This window comes from Dasypus novemcinctus, chromosome 15, assembly GCF_030445035.2.
Source record: "Dasypus novemcinctus isolate mDasNov1 chromosome 15, mDasNov1.1.hap2, whole genome shotgun sequence".
NCBI lineage: Eukaryota > Metazoa > Chordata > Mammalia > Cingulata > Dasypodidae > Dasypus > Dasypus novemcinctus.
This window is the reverse complement of record NC_080687.1, coordinates 5,692,976-5,713,945: the sequence shown is the minus strand read 5'-3', so window position 1 is coordinate 5,713,945 and position 20,970 is coordinate 5,692,976. Positions and strand designations below refer to the sequence as shown.

At 48.2% G+C, this 20,970-nt stretch overlaps 1 long non-coding RNA gene across 1 annotated transcript in view; it reads left to right on the top strand.

The window, feature by feature from the left end:
* LOC139436481 (uncharacterized) overlaps positions 1-20,970 on the top strand; it is a 97,507-nt gene that overhangs the window by 30,496 nt on the left and 46,041 nt on the right. The window lies entirely within an intron of this gene.

Below are 20,970 nucleotides of genomic sequence, written 5' to 3'. Positions count from 1 at the left end.
CCTCATTATCACAGCACTGACCTCACAGCCCTTAAGAGACTCAGAGAAGGAAGTGACAGCAGAGCCCAGGAAACTGGCACTTGGCCCCAGCAAGAGAGGTCAGGGAAGGACTGGAGTTGAGACTTGTGCAAAACGGGAACTACCTGGCAAGAAGGAATCTGGAAACGGGCATTCCAGGGAGAGGAGAAGAGCATTTACCAGAGTGGTAGACTGTGAGAGCTCAGGGAAGGGCTTGGGGAGAGCTTGTAAGGAGAAGGATTTTATTGAAACTGAGGGAAGCATGCCTCACAGGGCCAGTCTGTGGTTGCCAGTCCAGCCACCCATTTTAGAGATTGGAGCCTGAGGCCCAGGTGCTTCAACTGCCCTTTCACACGGTGGTCTCTCCTCCCCCGTGCAGTGCTGAGGGGAGGACATCCACGTTAGTCTCTACAAGCCACTGAGAATGTCTGCAGGGGAGGTTGTGTCAGCAGCTGTGTCTCTCCTTCACTTGCGATCTCTTTCCTAACCAGTTGAATACTGAGGGCTGTCCGAGCCGCATCTGGGGTGTGGTATTGCTAGAAGTCGTTATGTTTCCCCTTCTAGGCCCTTCCCACACTTACCACCACCTCTTCTCCTCAGCCTCAGATAAAAGAGCCATTTGCAAATTATCGGCCATGTGACGAGGTGAAGGTAAAGAAGGTGAGGAAAGGGAATCAAAGAGCTAATGAGGGGAAGCGGACTTGGCCCAGTGATTAGGGCATCCGTCTACCACATGGGAGGTCCGCGGTTCAAACCCCGGGCCTCCTTGACCCGTGTGGAGCTGGCCCATGCGCAGTGCTGATGCACGCAAGGAGTGCCACGCCCCGCAGGGGTGTCCCCCGCGTAGGGGAGCCCCATGCACAAGGAGTGCGCCCGTGAGGAGAGCCGCCCAGCATGAAAGAAAGTGCAGCCTGCCCAGGAATGGCGCTGCCCACACTTCCTGTGCTGCTGACGACAACAGAAGCGGACAAAGAAACAAGACGCAGCCAACAGACACAGAGAACAGACAACCGGGGGAGGGGGCGGAATTAAATAAATAAATAAATCTTTAAAACAACAACAACAACCAAAAAAAAACCAAAGAGCTAATGACATGAAGTCAAGGAAAAAATACCCCAGTCCAGGCATGGCTTTTCAACCCCCAATTTTTTGTCATTCATATTTAGTCAGTCAGTCAGTCAGTCCTTGAACAAATGGAGTTTCCATCTCCTATGTGTCCTGGGCCCTGGAGATTCTCTAATGACCAAGATGGGCCTCCCCTGGCCACAGTCTAGTGATGGCGGGAATGTGACAAGAGCAAGAGTGGTTGCAAGCCATGTGACAAACACGATGACGGGTCCCTGCTGCTTTGAGCATTGAGGCCAGTCTCCCTGACCCAGCACGTTAAGAGGGGCTTTCTTGCAGGAAGTAATTCCAATGTTGAGTTTTGTAATGGGTGGGAATTATGAGCTACAAAGGCTTGTGGGTGGGTGAAGGAGTTCTGGGAACAGCCGGTGCAGATGCTTGGAGGGAAGCGGTAGGTTCCTGAGCTGGAAGCACATCAACGTGGCTGGAATGCAGGATGACCTTGTCATCACCAGAGGCGAGGCTGGAGAGAGACACAGAAACCAGGGGAACTAGAGAACAGAATCAAAACTTCCTTCTTAGGTCAGGATGGAAGCACAAGGAACCGAAAGTTCTTTCTCTAAGGATGAACACTCTTTCTAAGGGCATTCTGTGGAACAGAAAGCTCTTTTTAAGGATGCTGTGGAATCACAGGGAATGGGAAGATCTTTCTAAGGATGCCATGGAATCATATGGAATGGGGAGCCCTAAGGATGATGTGGATCTCTTGTATTTTATGTGGGGGAGGGAAAGGGTCAGGTGTGTATTTTAGAACATCCTTCTGGTGGTGCTGCAGAATTCCCAGACCAACCGTGGGGATGGGAGATCAGTTGGGGGTTTTGGTAATAACGAGGCCTGGACATATTGGTGGTCTGGGGAAGGAGGTTGACGGAAGGCCGTGATGCTACTGACTGGACATGTGGGCAGATGAGAGGGAGAAATCTTAGCTGACTTGTTCTCAGCGAAGTCTGTGAAGCAGGACAATGATGAGTGCCATTCATCAACACAAGGGACACCGGACTGGGATGAGGCTTTCTGGGGGGACAGTAGAGGGTCAGATAGGGGGAGAAAGTTTAATTTTGGACCTTTTGAGTTTGAAATGCTTGTGGGTCTCCCAGGTGAGGCTGGGCAAAACTGCCAGCCAATAACATCACCCAGTTAGATTGCCAAGACACCCTCTAGGAGGCGAGGCAGAACTCCCTGGTCAGGGACATTTGCCCGCATCGCTGGGAGCTGAGTGAGTGTTTCCCACAGCACGCATTCAGCCTGGCCAGCAGAACCAGGTGCTGGCCGGGAAGGAGGGCCTTGGGGAGCTCCCTAGGCAGGCAGAACCCTAAGGAAGCCGCGGGCACCTGGGCGCTCTTCCTTGTCATTAACCGGAACCTGGTAAATTGTCCACAGTGGAGGAGTCCTTCTGAGACACCGTGTGGCCTAAGGAATAAATGAATTACTTTTGTGACCTGCTAGAAGGCCACGGCAGTGAAGGACACGGGCTTTTGAGCAGGTAATTCTGGTTTAGAATCCCAGGGACTTAGGGAAACTGCCCAAGCTCTCTCAGCCTCTGTTTCTCTAGTGTAAATGTGATAAAATATCTAGCTAGTTATTTTAGGTTTACCTGGCTCCTAGGATTAAATGGACGAATATAAATAATATACATAAAATTCCAGCAGGTTCAGGGACTGCTACACAGAGGACAGAGCCCTCAATTTCTGGCACTTTATCTTGCTGCTGCTGTCGCGATGATGGGACCTCCCAGGAAGGCAATTATCCTTTTCCATATGTTTACTATAGCAACAAGGGGCAAAAGGGGCTCCACAGCCACGCCCAGGCACCCGGTGCGCACACAGCATATGCCAGCAAGTATGTACTATGTATATTATAACAGAGGACTTCATCATTTTCTTGCTTTCAACCCATTACCACGTTGTTCTATGGAAACCCAGAAGAAGAGGGCATCCGGTTGCTAGGTGATAGGCTCACGTAATTACTGGGAAACAGATGGTCAATCAATAGCAGACAGGTAATTGCTTTAGAAATGGATTTAGTTATAGCCTGGAGATGATGATAAAGTGCGCTGCCCTTATGGCAGTGGTATTAAGCCTGCTCGTGGGAAATTATACTAAAAAAATCACGTCAACAAGAGTGTCTCATTTCTTTTGAGATAATAGGGAGTCACTGTTTGTTCCAGCATCCAGTCAGGGTCTGGAAGGAAATGGAACTCGCATCGTGCCAGACAAGTGCTTTCTCGTAGTCTCCTTGTTCTTCCAAGGAAGGAGGGGAGCACTGGAAAACGCCAGCCACCCATCCCTTCATTCAAGCAGCATTTCTTGAGCACCCACTGTTGTCATTCTTTCCCCTACCGCCTTCTTGGGGCACCTTTGCTGCTGAACCCCAAACACACACCCATGTAGCGGACAGCAGATTACTTTGGAACAACCTTTTAAGAAGGTGATATGGCTTTATCAGTCAAGCACCAAAGCATTGTGCTATTTGACCCAGGAAATTTATCTGGAGAAAAAAATTACCAGAAGGAGGAAAAGCTATTTGTATGAAGATGTTTCTTGTGGCAGTAGCTATAATAATAATAAATTGGAAACAAATTAAAGTCCAATACTAAAAAATAATTAAGAATAACAATTCTATTTATTATTTCTCTGTAGTATCATGTGGATGTTCACAATAGTTGGAAAGCCTCCTTAGAAATCACAAAAAACATGAATGATCTGATGGATAAAATAGTTTACAAGAATATGCCTATGTGGTGATTACAGCTCTGTGAAGAATAACCATGAAATATGAAAATGACTGGGAAAGAGCAAACACCAAATGAAAATAGTTGTGTTAGGAGAGTGGAATAATGAAGTTTTTTCAATCCTTAACAATCTATTTTAGTACTATTTTATAAGACATTAAAAATGAACACCGTCAAGAACTGTTCTGTATGAGGTCAAACAAGTGGCATCTGGCAAGCAGCAAATAAAAAGGCTTCAGCACTTTTAGAATTCAAGAAATCTCAGAGAACTGAATAGTTCTGTTTCTTGGTGTTTTAGCTCCCCTTGTTTCCTATTGTGAGAGGCATTTACAAGTAGATTGAACTTCTCTAGCTCGGGAATTCAGCTGCTTCTGCTGTTCCACAAACAGCCTTAGTCCTTTGTTTGGTTTTCAGTGCGCTGCCGTGGGAAATGCGACGTTGCCAACAGAGAATTCAAGAGCCAGAGTGAAGAGGGGCCTAAATGCCAGAAGGCTTCCCCCTTGCCTTGACATTACCAAACACGTGCATGTTTTGTCCTCTTAAACTCTAGTGTCTTCCAGGGCAGTGGCCCCACCGTCGATTTAATCTGAAAGCATGCTATGCATGCTGTGTTTACGATTATAAAGTAAAATAAGTCAGCTCACTAAACCATGTGTCAGCTGGCAAGGATACTGGCTTTCTTAGGGAGGATTTCCATAGTTTTCCTCATGCCCATGCTAGGGTTTGGTTTTGTTTTAATTTCCTGCACCCTAATTTTCAATCAATTGGGAAAGTTTTCGGTGCTCGGTAGGAGAGATGGAAGTTTTTATTGGCTACTTTCATAGAGATCATGTTCTTTTAACATGACTAAAGAGAGAAAACAGTGAGTGAGATTGTTCATAATGACCAATCTTAAAATCGAGGGAGAATATTTACCTCTCTAAGAGGACGGTGCTTGCCTGCCCGAGACGCTTGACCAGCAGGTGCTCCCGTTCACAGGCTGTGTGGGCGCCTCGGGCCCTCCCTGCATCTGCTGCACATCTAAAGCTTGAATTCCAAAACTGTTTTCCTAAAGACACAGATTTTAAAGACCATTGTTTGAAAATCCCCTTAGAGACAGAAAGAAACAAAATAAGCAAGCAAGCAATGGTTGCCCCGCTTGTAGATATTATTCTATTTAAACCTCACTCTAAACAAATATCCCTGCAGCCCCATGGTGACAAAAACGGACGTCTCAAGGAGAACAAGAGTCAGTGAGCCTCTGCCCAGGGGCAGCCTTCTCTCTGACAACCTTCGGACCGTGATGGATGGGATGCGATCATGTAGAGGACAGACGCCAAGTACCCCCGGAAGTTTGGGTGAGGCCCCAGGATGGGTGTCACGAGGCCAGTCACAGAGAGCACCTGCCGGGTCTCTTTAATTCCATTTGCCAAATGCAGGTGCATTTTGGATTTGAGTTAGTCCTCACTCCTCCAAGGTTACTGACAAGACTGAGCAAACACGAAAGTCAAAGCAGTTATTTTAATTTTCCTTTTCATTAAAGATGTAATGTCCAAACGGGTATATGGGACTTAGGAGACATCGATCTATTCCATTTCAGTTCCTGAAATTTTGAACCTTAGAAGAGAAGGTTCCCAGGCATGAGCTCCATTTTGAGGCTTCTCAACGGGAACAGATTTGCAAGGCACACGAGACCGCCATCCTCACTGGGAAGCCCTTGTGTCCAAAGACTCTGCCCGGAAATGCGGCCTCCCCGCGGCCCCTCTTTTATACGACGCGGGCACAGGCCTGTGCAGATCACACCGGCTGACCAGGCAGGGGAGTCCAGGCTTCTCGCCGGCTCCTTTGTTGTAAACACAGTAGAATGTTTCTTTTAATGGGCCAGAATCTTACTTTTCAGAGAGAGAACCACAGCGATGGCAAAGAAGTTTAGCCTCAAGTGCAGAAAACAGCCTGCAGGTCTACCTTGAGGGCTGCAGAGACGCTGCTGTTCTCAGGGCCCTGCGGGATCTCTTTGGATCCACCAGGACCCAGGAGACTTCCTGTCCGCTTAGAGCCAAGCAAACCCTGCTGGAGTCCTCCGGGCTCCTCCAGTTGCACGCCGCGTACCGCGAGGGCCCTTTCTACAGCCTCCACACTGCGCCAGGACACCCCAGGGGTCCCACTTGGACGCTGTTTAACTTCCTCGCACCGTCTTGCTTCCTGCAAGCTGACCTTTCCAGGCCGCTGCGGCTCCTCGTTAGAGAACGACAGGCTCCTTGGGATTAGCGACCTGTCCTGAGAGCGCCGTGCTCGAAGGAGCTGGTGCAAACTTCTCCTCATTTGGAAACCAAAGGGGAGCCCCCACAACAGCCTCCATTCTACCCAGAACGCTCTGCGTGCAGGGCAGCCTGGGGGCTGGGAGGTGACCCCCAGGGCCACGGGTGGCGTGCCCCCTACCGGCTGAGCTTCTGTCGTCCCCAGCGCTCTGCAGGAGCCGAGGGGCTACCCGAGGTCACACGCATGCACCCTGGGTGGCAGAGCCCCCGACCAGCGCCTGGAGATCGCTGGGTTTCGGGGCACAGAGCCAGGCCGGGGGCTCAAGCCTCCCGCAGCCCCGGCCGGCTGCAGCTTCTCCCAGGCTGGGCTTCGGGAGCTGTAAAGCGGGGGTCCCGCTCCTTCCTCATCGGGCTGTCGTGAGGGGACAACGGGAAATGCTTGCCAAGGGCCTTGGGCAAGCAATCGTGGCAAGCTCGTGTTCCCACTAACAGTGCGGGGACGTGGCTTTCGTCCGCCCCGCCCATGTGGCAGGGAAACTTGGGGAGCACCGCTGGGTGGCCAGCTGGAAACCTCCAATCCCAGACAGGAATGGAGAAAGCAGGCTGGGTCCTGTGCGGAGGGGGCGACTCGGCTGTCCAGCTGGAGGGGTCGAGCCCCCGCAGAGCTGCCCTCAGTGAACCCCGCAAGTTCCCAACGTCGCGCAGCCCCGAGGGGCACTCAGGCAGGGCCTGCTGGAGGAGGCCATTTGGGGAACAAAGATCTTCTCAGTCTATCTGATAGAGAGAAATGGATTTGGGGCGACGGGACACACTCGGATGAGATCTCTCAGGACACCTATGTCCTCCCCGGCCCACGCCACCTGCACCGTGGGTGCTGATGAGGCGCCCTGGCGCTTCGGGAGCCTGGAAAGCACGGCCGGCCGGGCGCAGCAATGCTCTCCACCATCTCGTTGTATTTCTAACGGTAGAACTAAATTAGAAGACACGCATTTGACTATGATTCTGAGCTCGCAGATCCATTGTTTTCTTGTTAAATGGTACTAATTGTGGTTGTCATAGAAACCCTGAAGGTACTTAATCCAAATTGCCCAATCTATTTTCTTTTTTCTATAAGTGCTTATGACTTTGGCTGATATGGAAGTTAACTCCTCTGGAAAGCTATTATGCAGATGCTTGCAAGGCGCTTGCTCTCCGTGAAGATGCTCCATGAATCTGTTAGGCCAATTTTATTTGTACTGTGGCTATGGGAATCGATTTGCTTGCAATGTAAATTGATCCTTCAGAAATTAATAAACCAGTCTGCTGCTCTTTTGCTGCAAGTAGTGACACCAAACCTAGATGATTCTGGAAAAAAATCTGCTTGCTTAAACATGTTGACTCCTTTTTTCTCGATGTGTATGCTTTAAAAAATACCGTTTGCCGTAACTTTTGGAAAAATATAAAAATGAGTAACTGAAGAGTCGTGCATGTGTGTTTCGTTACACGGTGGGCAGACTTCTGAGGGAGTGGACGGTGGGGGGGCATGGTGCTGAGGAAGACGTGCTCGAGCCCGATGGCCTGGGGAAACCGTAACCCCGTCAGGAGCTGCAGGCCAAGCCCCTGTCCCAGTGCCCTCGAGAGTCAGAGGAAGTCGTGACTTCCTGGGCGTGTGAGCTTCCAATGTCGTCCCCGGGCAGCCTCGGCCTCCCCGTCACCGCCCCAGAGGCCAGAGTCCCAGGTCCCTCACGGGGCCAGAGGCTGGAGGACCCTCGGGGCGGTTTTGGTACTTCGGGGATGGGCAATGCCCAGCCAAGCCTGACACCCTCATAATTTGAACTTCCAGGTTCACTCAAAGGTGTGTTCCTCTCCCACCGCAGCATCTCACCACCGCCTAAGAACGGGTGCCTGGGAACCCATTTAGAGCAAGTGTGCGTGCAGGAAAGCATGTCAGAAGAGGCAACTTAAACTTTTAAAAATTAGCGCTCCAGCTCCCCACTCCAGGGTGACATCTGTGCAAATCTCGCTTCTGCGGACAGAGAGGTGCAGTTCCTGCCTTGGTGGCATTTCTGATCTCAGAAGAAATAGTCTTCTGAGTTATAGCTTACGACACCTTCCCCAGTACAGACCGCGACTCAGGTATTTATTTTATTTTATTATTTTTTTGTCTTTAATTATTTTTTAATGTTACATTAAAAAAATATGAGGTCCTCATATACCCCCCACCCCCCTCACCCCACTCCTCCGCCCATAACGTATTTATTTTAATGAAAGTGACTATGGAGAGGTTTTCTCTTGAACTGTACCGTGTACCTTGCTGCGAGGTACTGCAGGTGTTTACACACATCTATCTGCTGTAGGTTAAACATCCTGTAACCAAACCAGACCAGACCCCAGCTGGAAACCTTCAACTCTTCAGGGGTTATTTACGGGGGTCCGCCTGCGGGCCTGCGCTAGGGGTGGGGATCCAGGGTGAGCTGGCAGCCCCTGCCCCTTCCTCCCTCGGCGGGTAAAGCTACCCCTGTGGGAGCTGAGGCCCAGCCTGCACCAGAGCCCGGGGGCTGCCCGAGCGCCCCGGAAAGGGCCACGGGTGTGGGGCCACCCCAGGCAAGGCAAGGTGGGCAGTACTCAGCTTGGCAAAGAGACGGTTTCCTGAATTCCTGGGTCTGCAGATTCATAGGTGAGAGTCGCAGACCCTGTGAAACAACCAGGTGGCCTCGACCAGCTGCTTCTCAGAGGGGTTGGCGTTTAGGGGGTGCCACAGGGGCGGCCGAGGGGACCTGAGGGCCCGAGCCACAGGGCACACCTCCGACGGGCCCTGAGCGCCAAAGGCTGGCAGCCCCCACGCGCCCCCACGTGCCTCTGAAGCGCCCCCCAGCCTCCCAGCACTCTGCGCAGTGAAGCCCTTGGGTGCAGAATGAAGATGCACTCGGGGGCTTCTCGGAGATTTCAGCTCCTCGGCCACGGCGGACTTCAAGCCCCGTTTTGGTTTCTGGAGAGGCTGCCTCCTAAACGCCAGTTAGGCGAGGATCTAAACTAATCGTCCAGTATTTTAATAAGGGTCGTGGGGTGCTCAGAATTAAGGGAATTGCAGAGCACGGCGCAGCCATTGACGTCCAGTCCAAGTCTGGATTTGCTCCTGGCTGTTGCCCGTGGTTTCTAAGTGACCTTGAACGTGCTGTTTGCGTCTGCTTGGCAGACAAGACCCACCTGGAGGCGGCTGCCAGGTTGGAGTGAGATCTGTTTATTATCTGCTTGATGCAATGCCTGGCAGGAAGAGTGATTTTTATTAGCCTTAGCAACACTCTGTCTTTTCCCTCTGTACTTTTTGGGGTTTTTTTAAACCAGCTTTATTGGGATGTGATTTACATACATAAAATTAACTCGTTTCAAGTGTATTAATCAATGAATGCCAGTATATTTACAGCATTTTATAACCACCACACAGTGTAATTCTAGGACAGGTCCATCATCCTAAAAAGGATACTTTGGAATTTCTTTTTTTAATCTCTAGAAATTTCTCACTAGGTTCAGGAAATGTTCTATTTTTAAGGACCCAGGATAATTATCATATTCACTAAAAAACTGCAAGTTATTGTGATATCATGATAATTACTGTTAAGAATGTTAATTCTTTAACTGTGTTAATGATCTTTTTCTTTTTTGTAAAAGATTTATTTTATTTATTTATCCCCTCCTTGATAGCACTCACTGTCTGCTCTCTGTGTCTACTCGTCTTCTCTTTAGGAGGCACCGGGAACCAAACCTGGGACCTCCCACGTAGAAGAGAGGCACTCAATCACCTGAGCCACCACAGCTCCCTGGTTTGCTGTGTCTCTCATTGTCTTTCCTCTTTGTGTCTCTTTTTGTTGCATCATCTTGTTGCATCAGCTAACTGCCTCGCCTGCCTACTGCACTAGCTCACCTTCTCCAGGAGGCACCGCAAACCGAACCTGGGACCTTCCATGTGGTAGGCAGAAGCCAAATTCCTTGAGCCACATCAACTTTCCTATTACAACTTTTTTTTTTTTTTTTTTTTTTAATTTTTTTATTTTTTATTGACTTTGTAATAATATTACATTAAAAATATATATGTGAGGTCCCATTCAACCCCCCCCCCCCACCCCCCCTCTCCCCCCCCCCAACAACACTCGTTCCCATCATCATGACACATCCATTGGATTTGGTAAGTACATCTTTGGGCACCTCTGCACCTCATATACATTGGTTCACATCATGGCCCATACTCTCCTCTATTCCATCATGTAGGCCCTGTGAGGATTTACAATGTCCGGTGATTACCTCTGAAGCACCATCCAGGGCAGCTCCATGTCCCGAAGACGCCTCCACCTCTCATCTCTTCCTGCCTTTCCCCATACCCTTTGTCCATTATGTCCACTTTTCCCAATCCAATGCCACCTCTTCTATGTGGACACTGGATTGGTTGTGTCCATTGCACCTTTATGTCAAGAGGAGGCTCAGATTCCACCTGGATGCTGGATGCAATCCTCCCATTTTCAGTTGTAATCACTCTAGGCTCCATGGTGTGGTGGTTGTCCTTCTTCACCTCCATCTTAGCTGAGTGTGGTAAGTCCAATAAATCAGATTGTAGGTGCTGGAGTCTGTTGAGGCTCAGGATCTGGCTATCACATTGTCAGTCCAGAGATTCAAATCCCCTAAATATATCTTAAACCCCAACATTAACTGCACCTCCAGCACATTAGCATGAAAGTCTTATGAAGGGAGATCCCATCTGAGTCCAGATTCATCACACATAAACACCATTTCCAAAGAGGGGCCATCTGCCCTGGTAGTTAACCCCATCGGCCATGACCATAACTCCCATGGGTCTCTTTAGCCCTCAAAGGAACCAATATCTGGGGGTTGTATCTGCTTTATCTGTCTCTCTGACTCTGCTCAGTTGTGCATGAGGGCAAACCTTCTGCCAGCCTCCAGACTCTTTTTTAGAAACTCGTAGCCATATAAACTCATTTCTCCTTTCCATTTCCCCCTTACTTTAGGTCAAACAGCATTTTAAAGTCATGGTATTTTATGCTATTACAACTTTTGATGACTCAGTTTTATACTGTTGATACACTGTAAACTAACTGCTGTGTTTTACTTATGTGGCTAAATATTTTGGTATTTTTTCAGAATCAATTATTCTAAAGAATGCATCCTCTGATAGCTTTCTTCCAATTTCTTTCAGATAATAAGGGGAGCATAACTCATGATAGTTATTGATATTATTATTAAGCAACATTGAGGAAGTGGACTTGGCCCAGTGATTAGGTGTCCGTCTACCACATGGGAGGTCTGCAGTTCAAACCCTGGGCCTCCTTGACCCGTGTGGAGCTGGCCCATGTGCAGTGCTGATGCACACAGGGAGTGCCGCCACGCAGGGGTGTCCCCCACATAGGGGAACCCCATGCGCAAGGAGTGTGCCCTGTAAGGAGAGCCGCCCAGCATGAAAGAAAGTGCAGCCTGCCTAAGAGTGGTGCCGCCCACATGGAGAGCTGACACAACAAGAAGACGCAACAAAAGGAAATACAGATTCCTGTGCCACTGACAACAACAGAAGCGGACAAAGGAGAAGATGCAGCAAATAGACACAGAGAACAGACAACTGGGGCGGTGGGGGGAGAGAAATAAATAAATCTTTAAAAAAAGCAACATTGAAACACTTTTACTATTTTGTACAAATAGCATTCATGATGACTGGTGGTTTTTATTCAACTAAACAAATTTTTAAAAATTAAAAGCTTGTCATGAAACTTCTGTGAAAAATGTCCTCCCTATTTAAAGGTAATCATAAAAGTTATTGAAAAAACATTGAATTTGTTACTGGACACTGTTGAAAAAGGGCAGACACCTGTGCTATGGGATAAGGGGAGGGTCTATGGACAGATTTCGGGTCCAAATCCCATCCTCCCCTTGGGAACTGGGAACATTAACCAAGGCCATTAACCATAGGCCCATAACTCTCTCCACGGTTTCTTTGCGATGGTTCAGTTCATGGGTCAACATGTCTAGGTTACGGTCTCTAGTTGTTGGGTCAAGCAAGACTGGCCTGATAGTTACTGTGAGGGTATTTCACGGATGGATCTGAATCATTAGTCAGTTGATTGCATCTACAGCTGATTGCATCTACAATCCACAAAGGCGACTGCCTTCAGCAATGAGAAGAGACTCCTCATCCAATAAATTGGAGGCCTTCAAGTGAGAACTGAGAATTCCAGCAGTCAGAAAGAACCTCTATCTCGACTTCAGCCAGCGCGTTTCTCCTGGGGAATTCAACATGACCTTCATCAGTTTCCGACTTGTGGCCAGCTCTACAGAATTCGACTTGTGATCTCACAGGGTTGTGGGAACTAACCTGATAATACACGCAACACGTGAGCACAGTGCCTGGCATATGGTAGGTTCAGTGACTGTCACCTGGGATTTTACTGAGTCGTAGGCCCCTATGGAGTTGCTAAAGGAACCGTTTTGTTAAGTTTGAGAACACAGGGAGTGACGTCCTGTTACCAAAATTGTAAATGTGGGGAGGAGGGTCCTGTCCTCGCCAACAGAGATTCAGAAAGGCTCCCCTCTGAGTGGAAAATGACGGTCATTCAAGAACCAAATAAAAATAAATGTTGGTGCAAAGCCTCTGGCCTCGAGATGGAACTGTCTCACTGTGATCTGATTTTGCTCTTTGGCTTTGAGGAGAGGCGAGGAGGGTGAGCGGAGGAAAGAGACTTCCGGACAGCCAGCCCGAGGCCTGCCCTTCCCGTTGGCTCTGGGCACAGGGTGAGGACCGGCTCCCTCCAGCAGGGCCAGGAGCGGCTACAGGAGGTGGGGGCGGCCATGGCAGGTGGGTGACACACTCACCGTTTTCGCATGACATCTGCCTGGTGGAGCCTGGGATATTAATGAGAAAATCAGCAAAGCCATGGGACGCCTGTGCGCCAGGGCTCCTCAGGCCACAGGTCACCTGTGGTTGAATTCCGGGGACTTTGACTGGTGCTAGGGAGGCTGCGGACGGGGTTGGAAAGGACTCCCCTGAGGAGTGGCGTAGTTGATGGGGAGTGACAAACGAGGAGGCACAGATGGGTTGACGTGGCGAGCGGAGGGCGGGGAGCTGGGGTCTGCACAGGGGGGCAGCGCTCCCAGCTGTCTTCACGGCTTTGACAGCTGAAGCACTGTCGTCTCTCCTGGCCTCCCCGACCCTGAGGTGGGCCTCGGAGCCCTAAGGGTCCCAGCCCGTTGTCTTGGTTGCCAGAGGTGTTAACACAAGTACCCACGCTGAGTGGTTTAACAGCGGGACGCATGGCTCAGGTCAGCGCAAGTCCAAAGTTAAGCCTCAGCCAGGCTGTGCTTTCTCCTGGTGTCTGGTGTGCTGGCGTGCCCACGTCCTTGGGGCTCTATTGTCTGGGCTCTGTGGCCTGGGGCTCCGTGACTGGTGCTGTCCTTGGAGCTCCGTGGCCTGGGGCTCCGTGGCTGGTGCTGTCCTTGGAGCTCTGTGGTCTGGGGTTCAGTGGCTGGCGCTGTCCTTGCTCTCCTCCTGTGATTCTCCCTGACTTTGGGCTGCCGGGTGTTCTGGTTTCTCCTGACCGCATCCAAGTGACCTCTCCTTCCAGGGTCTCCAGTCATGAAGATCAACCTGCCTTGCCTCAGGGTGGCTTTGCCCATGTAGGAACCTAGAAGGCCCCGCTCCCACGGAGGCTCCTGTGTGCAGATGGGCTCACACCCACAGGGACATGGCCTGAGCGTAAGTGTGGCCTTCGTCGGGGGCGTGATGGGGTTTCGGCCCTCCACGCTGCCCGAGGAAGTGTCGTCATTGCATCAGCAGTGTTGTCTAATATTCCTGAACCTTCCTGCTGCTTAGAGCTGGTGCTGCCTCTCCAGGCTTGACGGAGGCTGGTCTCCCGAGGTGCAGGAGTGTCCTGTGGGGCTGGGGCCACAGTTCTTAAGTTCCTCTGGAAGGGCCTTGGAAATCAACCTGAGGAGGAGATGCGCCTGAAACGGAATGCAGCTTGCACAATCCCCGGTGCACACCAAAACTCTAAAAGATGCCATCCAATCTTTTGAAAGGAGGGTGATGGATTTTAAAAGACAAGTATAACTTCATTAGGCAGTAATAGGAAGCACATTCCTTCACTTATTTATTTTTACACCAACATTGTTGGCAGGCCCTGGGGTTAATTCTATGTGTAGGAATTTAGAAAGACCTAGACATAATCTCCAAACTCAATGAATTTCTAGTCTAGAGCTGGAGTCAACAAACCATGGCCAGATAGCTTGCCTGTGGCCTGCTTTTGGAAATCAGGCGTTACCGGAAGATAGCCACACCACTCATTTTCATGTTGTCTACGGTGGCTTCGAGGAAGGAAAAAGCCTGTATCAAGTCAGTGGTGGCTGCCAGGGTAAAGAGGGGCACAGGGGCACATCATGTAAACTGAGGCTGAGCGCAATGATGTTCACAGAGCATTTAGTGCCATTTTCTTTCCATTCCTCCTGCCATTGTCCTGAGCTAACACAAGTAGGGGGTAGATTCTACTGGAACATTGGAAGGCTTGTACGTTGCACCAAACCGGGTTTCCAGTTTGCAGTCTTCTTCTTCCCAGTTCAAGGCTCCTTCGTGGTAGCCTGGCTGAGTCTTCCAGAGAGAGAAAAATGCCAGAATATTATTTTCACTTTACCTGTATTTGCTTGATAGAATCTCACACATTTTGAAATACACAAGTTAGTAAAAATATCTCATGGGATGATATTTTGAAGTCATACCCAAGTTTTAACTTTTCTGCAGGTTTCTTATTGACACTCAGCTCAGGAGGTGGCACTTGTGGCCTCAGGGGGAGGGTGGACAGACAGATGAGCACAAGGAAGACAACTGAGTTTCTCCAAGAACTTGAAGATAGATTTAAAAATCTACTGTAGGAACTGAACTTCTAGAGGGAGAAAAAAGAGCTATTTTCTACCTTAAGAGGCAAAGAGCCTAGAAGCACTGCAGCCTGGAGCCTCTGCTCTCAGCGCCCGCCTGGTCAGAAGCTTGATGAAGTGAACACTACTGACTTTGAGGAGGAAGGATGGAGCAGCTGGAGGAGGCCGGAGGCATCTGAAGTTGCTAATTTAGAGCTGAGAAGAAGGCTGTCCGCCCTGCCCCGCCCTTCCACCTCACCGGCTGATCTCCTGAGAAGCCGGAGGCATCCAGCTACCCGGAACCCTTCCTCGCGTGCTCTGTCCCCACACAGAGGGCCATGGTATGGCCTCGGTGGGGAAAAAACGGACAGTGGTTACATGGCATTTTGACAGCGCACCTACGAGCTGAACCATGCCGCTCCATGCATCTCCCAGGACCCCTGGATGACCCGGGCCGAGAGTGGCTGAGATTTGCCCTGGGTCTGCCCGACTTGCTGAGATTGCCCAGGAGCTGAGAGTGGCCTTTTGTTCCAGAGAGACCTGATGTGCGGTGGCCTGTGTGGCCCTGCGTGTCCAGCTGAGTTACATCTGTGGCCCATGGTCCCCAAGTCCAAGGAGGAGCTTCAGATGTCCCGGGACGTCAGTGAAATAAGGCTCCCAGGGACTGAATTCAGCGGTGCAGTCCCATAGCAGTTCCCATGTGAGGCACTGTTACGACATGGTTGACTCAGTCCCCAAAACAGCCCTGTAGGGGGGTCCGTTACTACCACCCCATTTTTCAGATGGATATGTGGCCCAGAGAAGTGAAGTAATTTGCTCAAATTCACTCAGTGGGTGTCAGCAAGCAGGCAGGGTCTCCTGACCGTGGGCAACCAACCTCCTATTCCAGCGGCTTCTCTAAGGGAAGGGGAGGGCATGAGGCTGAAAGCCAGCCCAAGGCAGACCGAGGAAACCCTGCCAATGGCTCCAGAGCAGAAGCAGCCACCTGAGACTAATACTCAAAGCTGGGGAGATAAAGTTAGGTTCCCACCACTTGAATCCACTGCTGGAAAAACAACTACCTGTGTGGCAGTTTGAAATTATTTGAATCCCCAAAAGAGAAAGATTATATTTGTGAGATCATCCATCTCTGTGGGAGGGAGACCCTTTCAACTGGACCATGTCAATGAGGCGTGACTCAGGTTGAGTCTCTGCCCTGTCGCTAGGCCTGGTAAAAATGGAGACACTGATAGAGAAAGCCACCGTGTTTGATCCTGCTAGGTGAGAGAAAGGACACCAGCTGTGCCCACCGCCGAGCTGCAAGGAGAGAAGCCCCAAGAGAGAAGCCTCAAAGAGCTGAGGCCCAGGCAGAGATGAGCCATGTGCCTGATGGCTGCAGCTGATCTCAGGAAGCAAGTGGAGCAGCCCAGACTGATAGAGGAGGCTGGAAAGAGACATCGCTATGCCTCATTTGCCTAAAGCTGCCAAAAGGCAGGGGCCTCGCGGAGATCAGCAGCCATCTTGCTTCCCCAAATAACTTGCCCTTATAAAAGCCAGCCCATTTCCGGTACTTTGCACCGTCAGCCCTTTGGCAGATTAAATCATCCTGCTCCAAACTGTTTGTCTTAATTTTCTGTTCAAGTCATGTGGGGATGAGAGGGCAGCTTTCATGGACCAGTGCTCAGGGGCTTCCAGGGATTTCTCCTGGAGGACATGCCCACCAGCCAAACTCCGCATCTGCTGGTTCAAGGAAGGCAGGCATGCTGAAGTGTGTTGAAGACATGGCTGGCGGAGTCCAGTCATCCTGAAAGCTCCCCGTACCACACTCCAGCTCCAGCCTCAAGAGGCATCCAGGGCTCGACAGCTTCCCTGGTCTTGCAGGCTCCGTGGGGTGATGGGGCAGTGGCTTCCTGATGACTGCATCAACCTGTGGCCTTGCTTCACATCTGTACCACGTCCACAGCGCCCAGTCCACGCCGATGGGCCTTGCTTAGGCCAATGAGCTTGCCTACCCCCCAGTCCCGGGAGCCACATCTGTGAGAACCAATACTTCATTTGAATTCTGAGACTGGAGAGGGCCTGGACGGGAACTGCAAGCCACCTGACACGGGCTGGCTACTCCCAGGAAACAGGCTGTGGTTCTTTGGGGAAGGATGTGGTCACCTTTGGCTCTGATTAGGATTTCATCTATAACAAATCATACTTTCTAGAATATAGTGCAGAAAATGCTTCAAAATCCATTTGGCCCTTGTTCATTCTGAAATGGATAAAAAGAAGTTCATTGTTTGGTTTTCATAATCTGAAGACTTGAATTTAAAGGACTGAAGGAGGGCTACCTAATTTTTAATAAAGTAAGGTATTGCACTGATTCTCTTTATTGTAAATTTATCAGGAGAGAGAATAGAAGAGAGAGGTTCTGCAAATATTCCCAATCACGGAAAATGTCCCTACCTGGTTGGTGAGGAGATAGGAAAAGAAGGTGGTTGTTATGACAGACAGCAAAATATTGCAGAAACACATGGCATAGCTGATCTTTCCCAACACATCTAAATGACCATGGCGAACTTGTATGTGTGGGGGGGTTTCCTTAAAAAGTTTCAATTGTACATAATGGGAGAATGTTGCCATATAAACACATCTCTGATTCCTTACTATAAGTCAATGGAAAAAGTAGTCTTACTTTAGAGAGATTTGTTTAGTACTAATTTTAATGGAATGATTGTGTCATTAAAGCTCATTAAAGAGCAGTGTAATTTGTAGTTTTTAAGAAAGATCACTCAGCCCCAAATATTTTCCCAAATTACATTTGTACCTTAGGGTTAATTATTTGGGGGTCTGTGATTTAGGGTCAAATGTTATTTTCTTATGATACACCTTAGAAATTTTTTCTGATAAATGTCGTTCTTATTCATGAGGGAACATGTGGTAAGGTAAAAGAAAAATATCACCCATAAATGAATAATACTAACATTTTGGCATGTGATCATGCTTATAATACTTAGATATTTGACCCTATACTATACATTCAATTCTATAGCCTAGTGTTTCACTGATAATTTTCTAAATATTTTGTTATTTTAATTTAATTGGCAATTGGATTATTTCTGATTTGTGTTATTATGAATAACATTAAGATAAATATCATTTGGCATAAGCCTTTGTCTGTATTCCTGTTTGTTGTCTTTAGAATGAGTCCTGCAAGGCAATTTCTGAGCAAGGAAGATTAAGCATTTCAAGGCTCTTTCTTAATTTAAATTGCCAAATTGCCTTCTAGAATATTTGTGATAATTTTATGCTTCTAGTAACATTGTTAATGTGTTTCCTAATATTTGACATTTTGATAAATAAAAATTGAATTGTATAGCCTTATTTTTCTGTCTTTCTTTACCAAAAAGGCTTAATACTTTTACATTCATACATTAGCTCTTTTAATTTCTTCTTTTGTGATTGTCAGTTCATGACTGTATTAGTCAGCCAAATGGGTGCTGATGCAAAATAACAGAAATCTGTTAGGTTTTATAAAGGGTATTTATTTGGGGTAGAAGCACAGATACAAGGCCATGAAGCATAAGTTACTTCCCTCATCAAAGTCTGTTGCCACGTGTTGGTGCAAGAGGGCTGCTGATGTCTGCAAGGGTTCAGGCTTCCTCTTCCTCTTAAGGCTCCATGGTCCCAGCTTCCTCCAATCTCAGCCGCAACCCCCACCCCACTCCTCCCACATCAACAAGCTTTTTCATCATCGTGGCACATTCATTGCATTTGGGGAATACGTTTTGAAGCACTGCTGCACCATAATGGAGGTCTACTTAAAACTAAGCCAGGCCCATTCCCCAGATCTCTGATTCAGCAAGTCTGGGGTGGGGCCAGACGATTTGGTTTCTAGCCAGTTCCCAGGTGCTGCTGCTGCTGCTGATCTGGGTACCACACTTTGAGAATCCCTGATCTAAGCTATTGGCAAAGCTTACCCCTAAGAGCTGAGCTTGAGACAAAATATTACTATTTCTGTGGTGCTGACCAACACTGGAGACCTAGAAATTCTCTTAAGGGCTTAGCAACTGAACTGGTGTCCTCCCAGGAGGCCGACATGACTGGAGACCTGTGAGGGTCCCAGCAGGGCTACCACGTCCCTCCCCCTCCCCCCCAGGGAGTCCCCATGTGAACGACTCCCCTTGACCCTTGACGTTTGCTCCGTCCAACCTGTCGGTCCTCTTCCGCGGCCCTGAATTCTGGCAGTGGAAATAGATTTTCCTTTGAGATTTCTGACATTGCCTTTTAACTTAGAAAGTGCTCCTCCCCTGCCTAGAAGAGCCCCCCTTGCCAATCCAAACATCAGCTTTACAGCCACATATGCTTTCTTCTAGTTTTTAATGAATTTACTTTTTCACACTTTAATTATAAGTGAGGCCAAGTTCTTTTCCTGTACCCTGCGAAGTGATGATTGAAACAGTGTATTGGTGAATTTACTGGTCCATTTACCCAACATTGTTTGAATAAAGCGTTTGTTTCCTACTGATTTGCATGGCTTTCTCCTGTGCTGTGATTGTGCAGGGTGTGTTGTATTCCTATACTATTTACATTGCCTGTCCCATGCTGGCGGATTAATTCCACAAATGTCTATTACGGCCCAGGCACTGCGGAGAGTCGGGATGAATAAAGCAGTTGTGAACAAAACACAGGCGGGTTCTGCTTTCGTGGAAGTTACCGTCCGAATAGTCAGTTCCATTCTTCATCTGGCTATTCTTGCACAGGTATGACACTTTTAATTTTTGAAGCTGTAGAGCACATTTTAATTTCGGGTAGAGAAAATTCTTCCTTGTTTCTGTTTTTAAAAAAATCTTAATGACCCTTGCCTGTTTATTATCCCAAATAGAACTTATAATCGTTTTGTAAAATTTCCAAAAGGAAAAAAGACCTTTTCTGACTTTAATTGGAATGATCTTACATTATGTATTTATTTAGAATGAGTTGATATCTTTCATAATATAGTCATTCCCTCAAAAAACTTGATGCTTTCCTGAAATTATTAGGGTCTTTTATATTTCCTCTGTTACAGCAGAAACATGAAAATATTAAAAGGTTCTAGTTTGGCTCACTTTATAAGATGCAGTTGATCAGGGATGCAAGAGATCCTGAGAAGCTTCAGAACTGGGCCCCTGGGAAAAGGGTGAGAACGGAGTTTGTCAGAGAAGGGAAAATACAAAAAAGCCTTGCTCTAGGGCAAGGACAGTAAACAAATTCTTAAATTATCAAAAAAGTTACATAAAATAATGTATGGTCCACCATATCTAAGGCAATATCAAATGCTGGCTTATGTATTTTTCCCCCTGAAATGCCTGTCTGTTTCTCATGCAAAGTGCATTGTCATATAAGTTTTGCATGGTGGTCCTTGAGCAATATTATTGGGATAATGACAATAACTACTAGTTTCTGCTATTCAGATTTGTAAGCATTGATTGAGACTCATAGACTTACTACTTAGATGGACAATATGTCCACAATCTGCACGCTAAGTGGCTCAAGCAGACAATGTCTGGCAGGCTCTCTTGTCCAAGCATTTGAACCCCTAATAAATACCACTGTACTCTCTTTACTCTCTGAGAAATCTGAGATACTAATTTCCCCTTTGAGTTATGATGGTGGTCTCAGAAGGGTTTTGAGCCCCTGTCCAGCCTCACTGTTGCAAGAGCTTATGGTAGACAATCAATTCCTCAAATCGGTGGTTGCTTTTCTTTTTCTTTTCCAGCTTAATAATGCCAAGCTGATAATAGTCAATATAAGCCTCAACATAATTACAATTTCAGCCAGGGAGGTCAGAAACCACTTGGAGAGCTGGGTGAACAAATAAAGAATGTGAATAATCACCTTCTATCTGTCCAACATCATTTAGCAGCGAGCTCTTATTACATTACACTGAATGGCTTGATCAGTCCTGGAGAGACAGTGCACCCAAGAACTTGTTGCTGGTTTAGGGATTGCTTTCACAGAACCTGGCTTCTATGG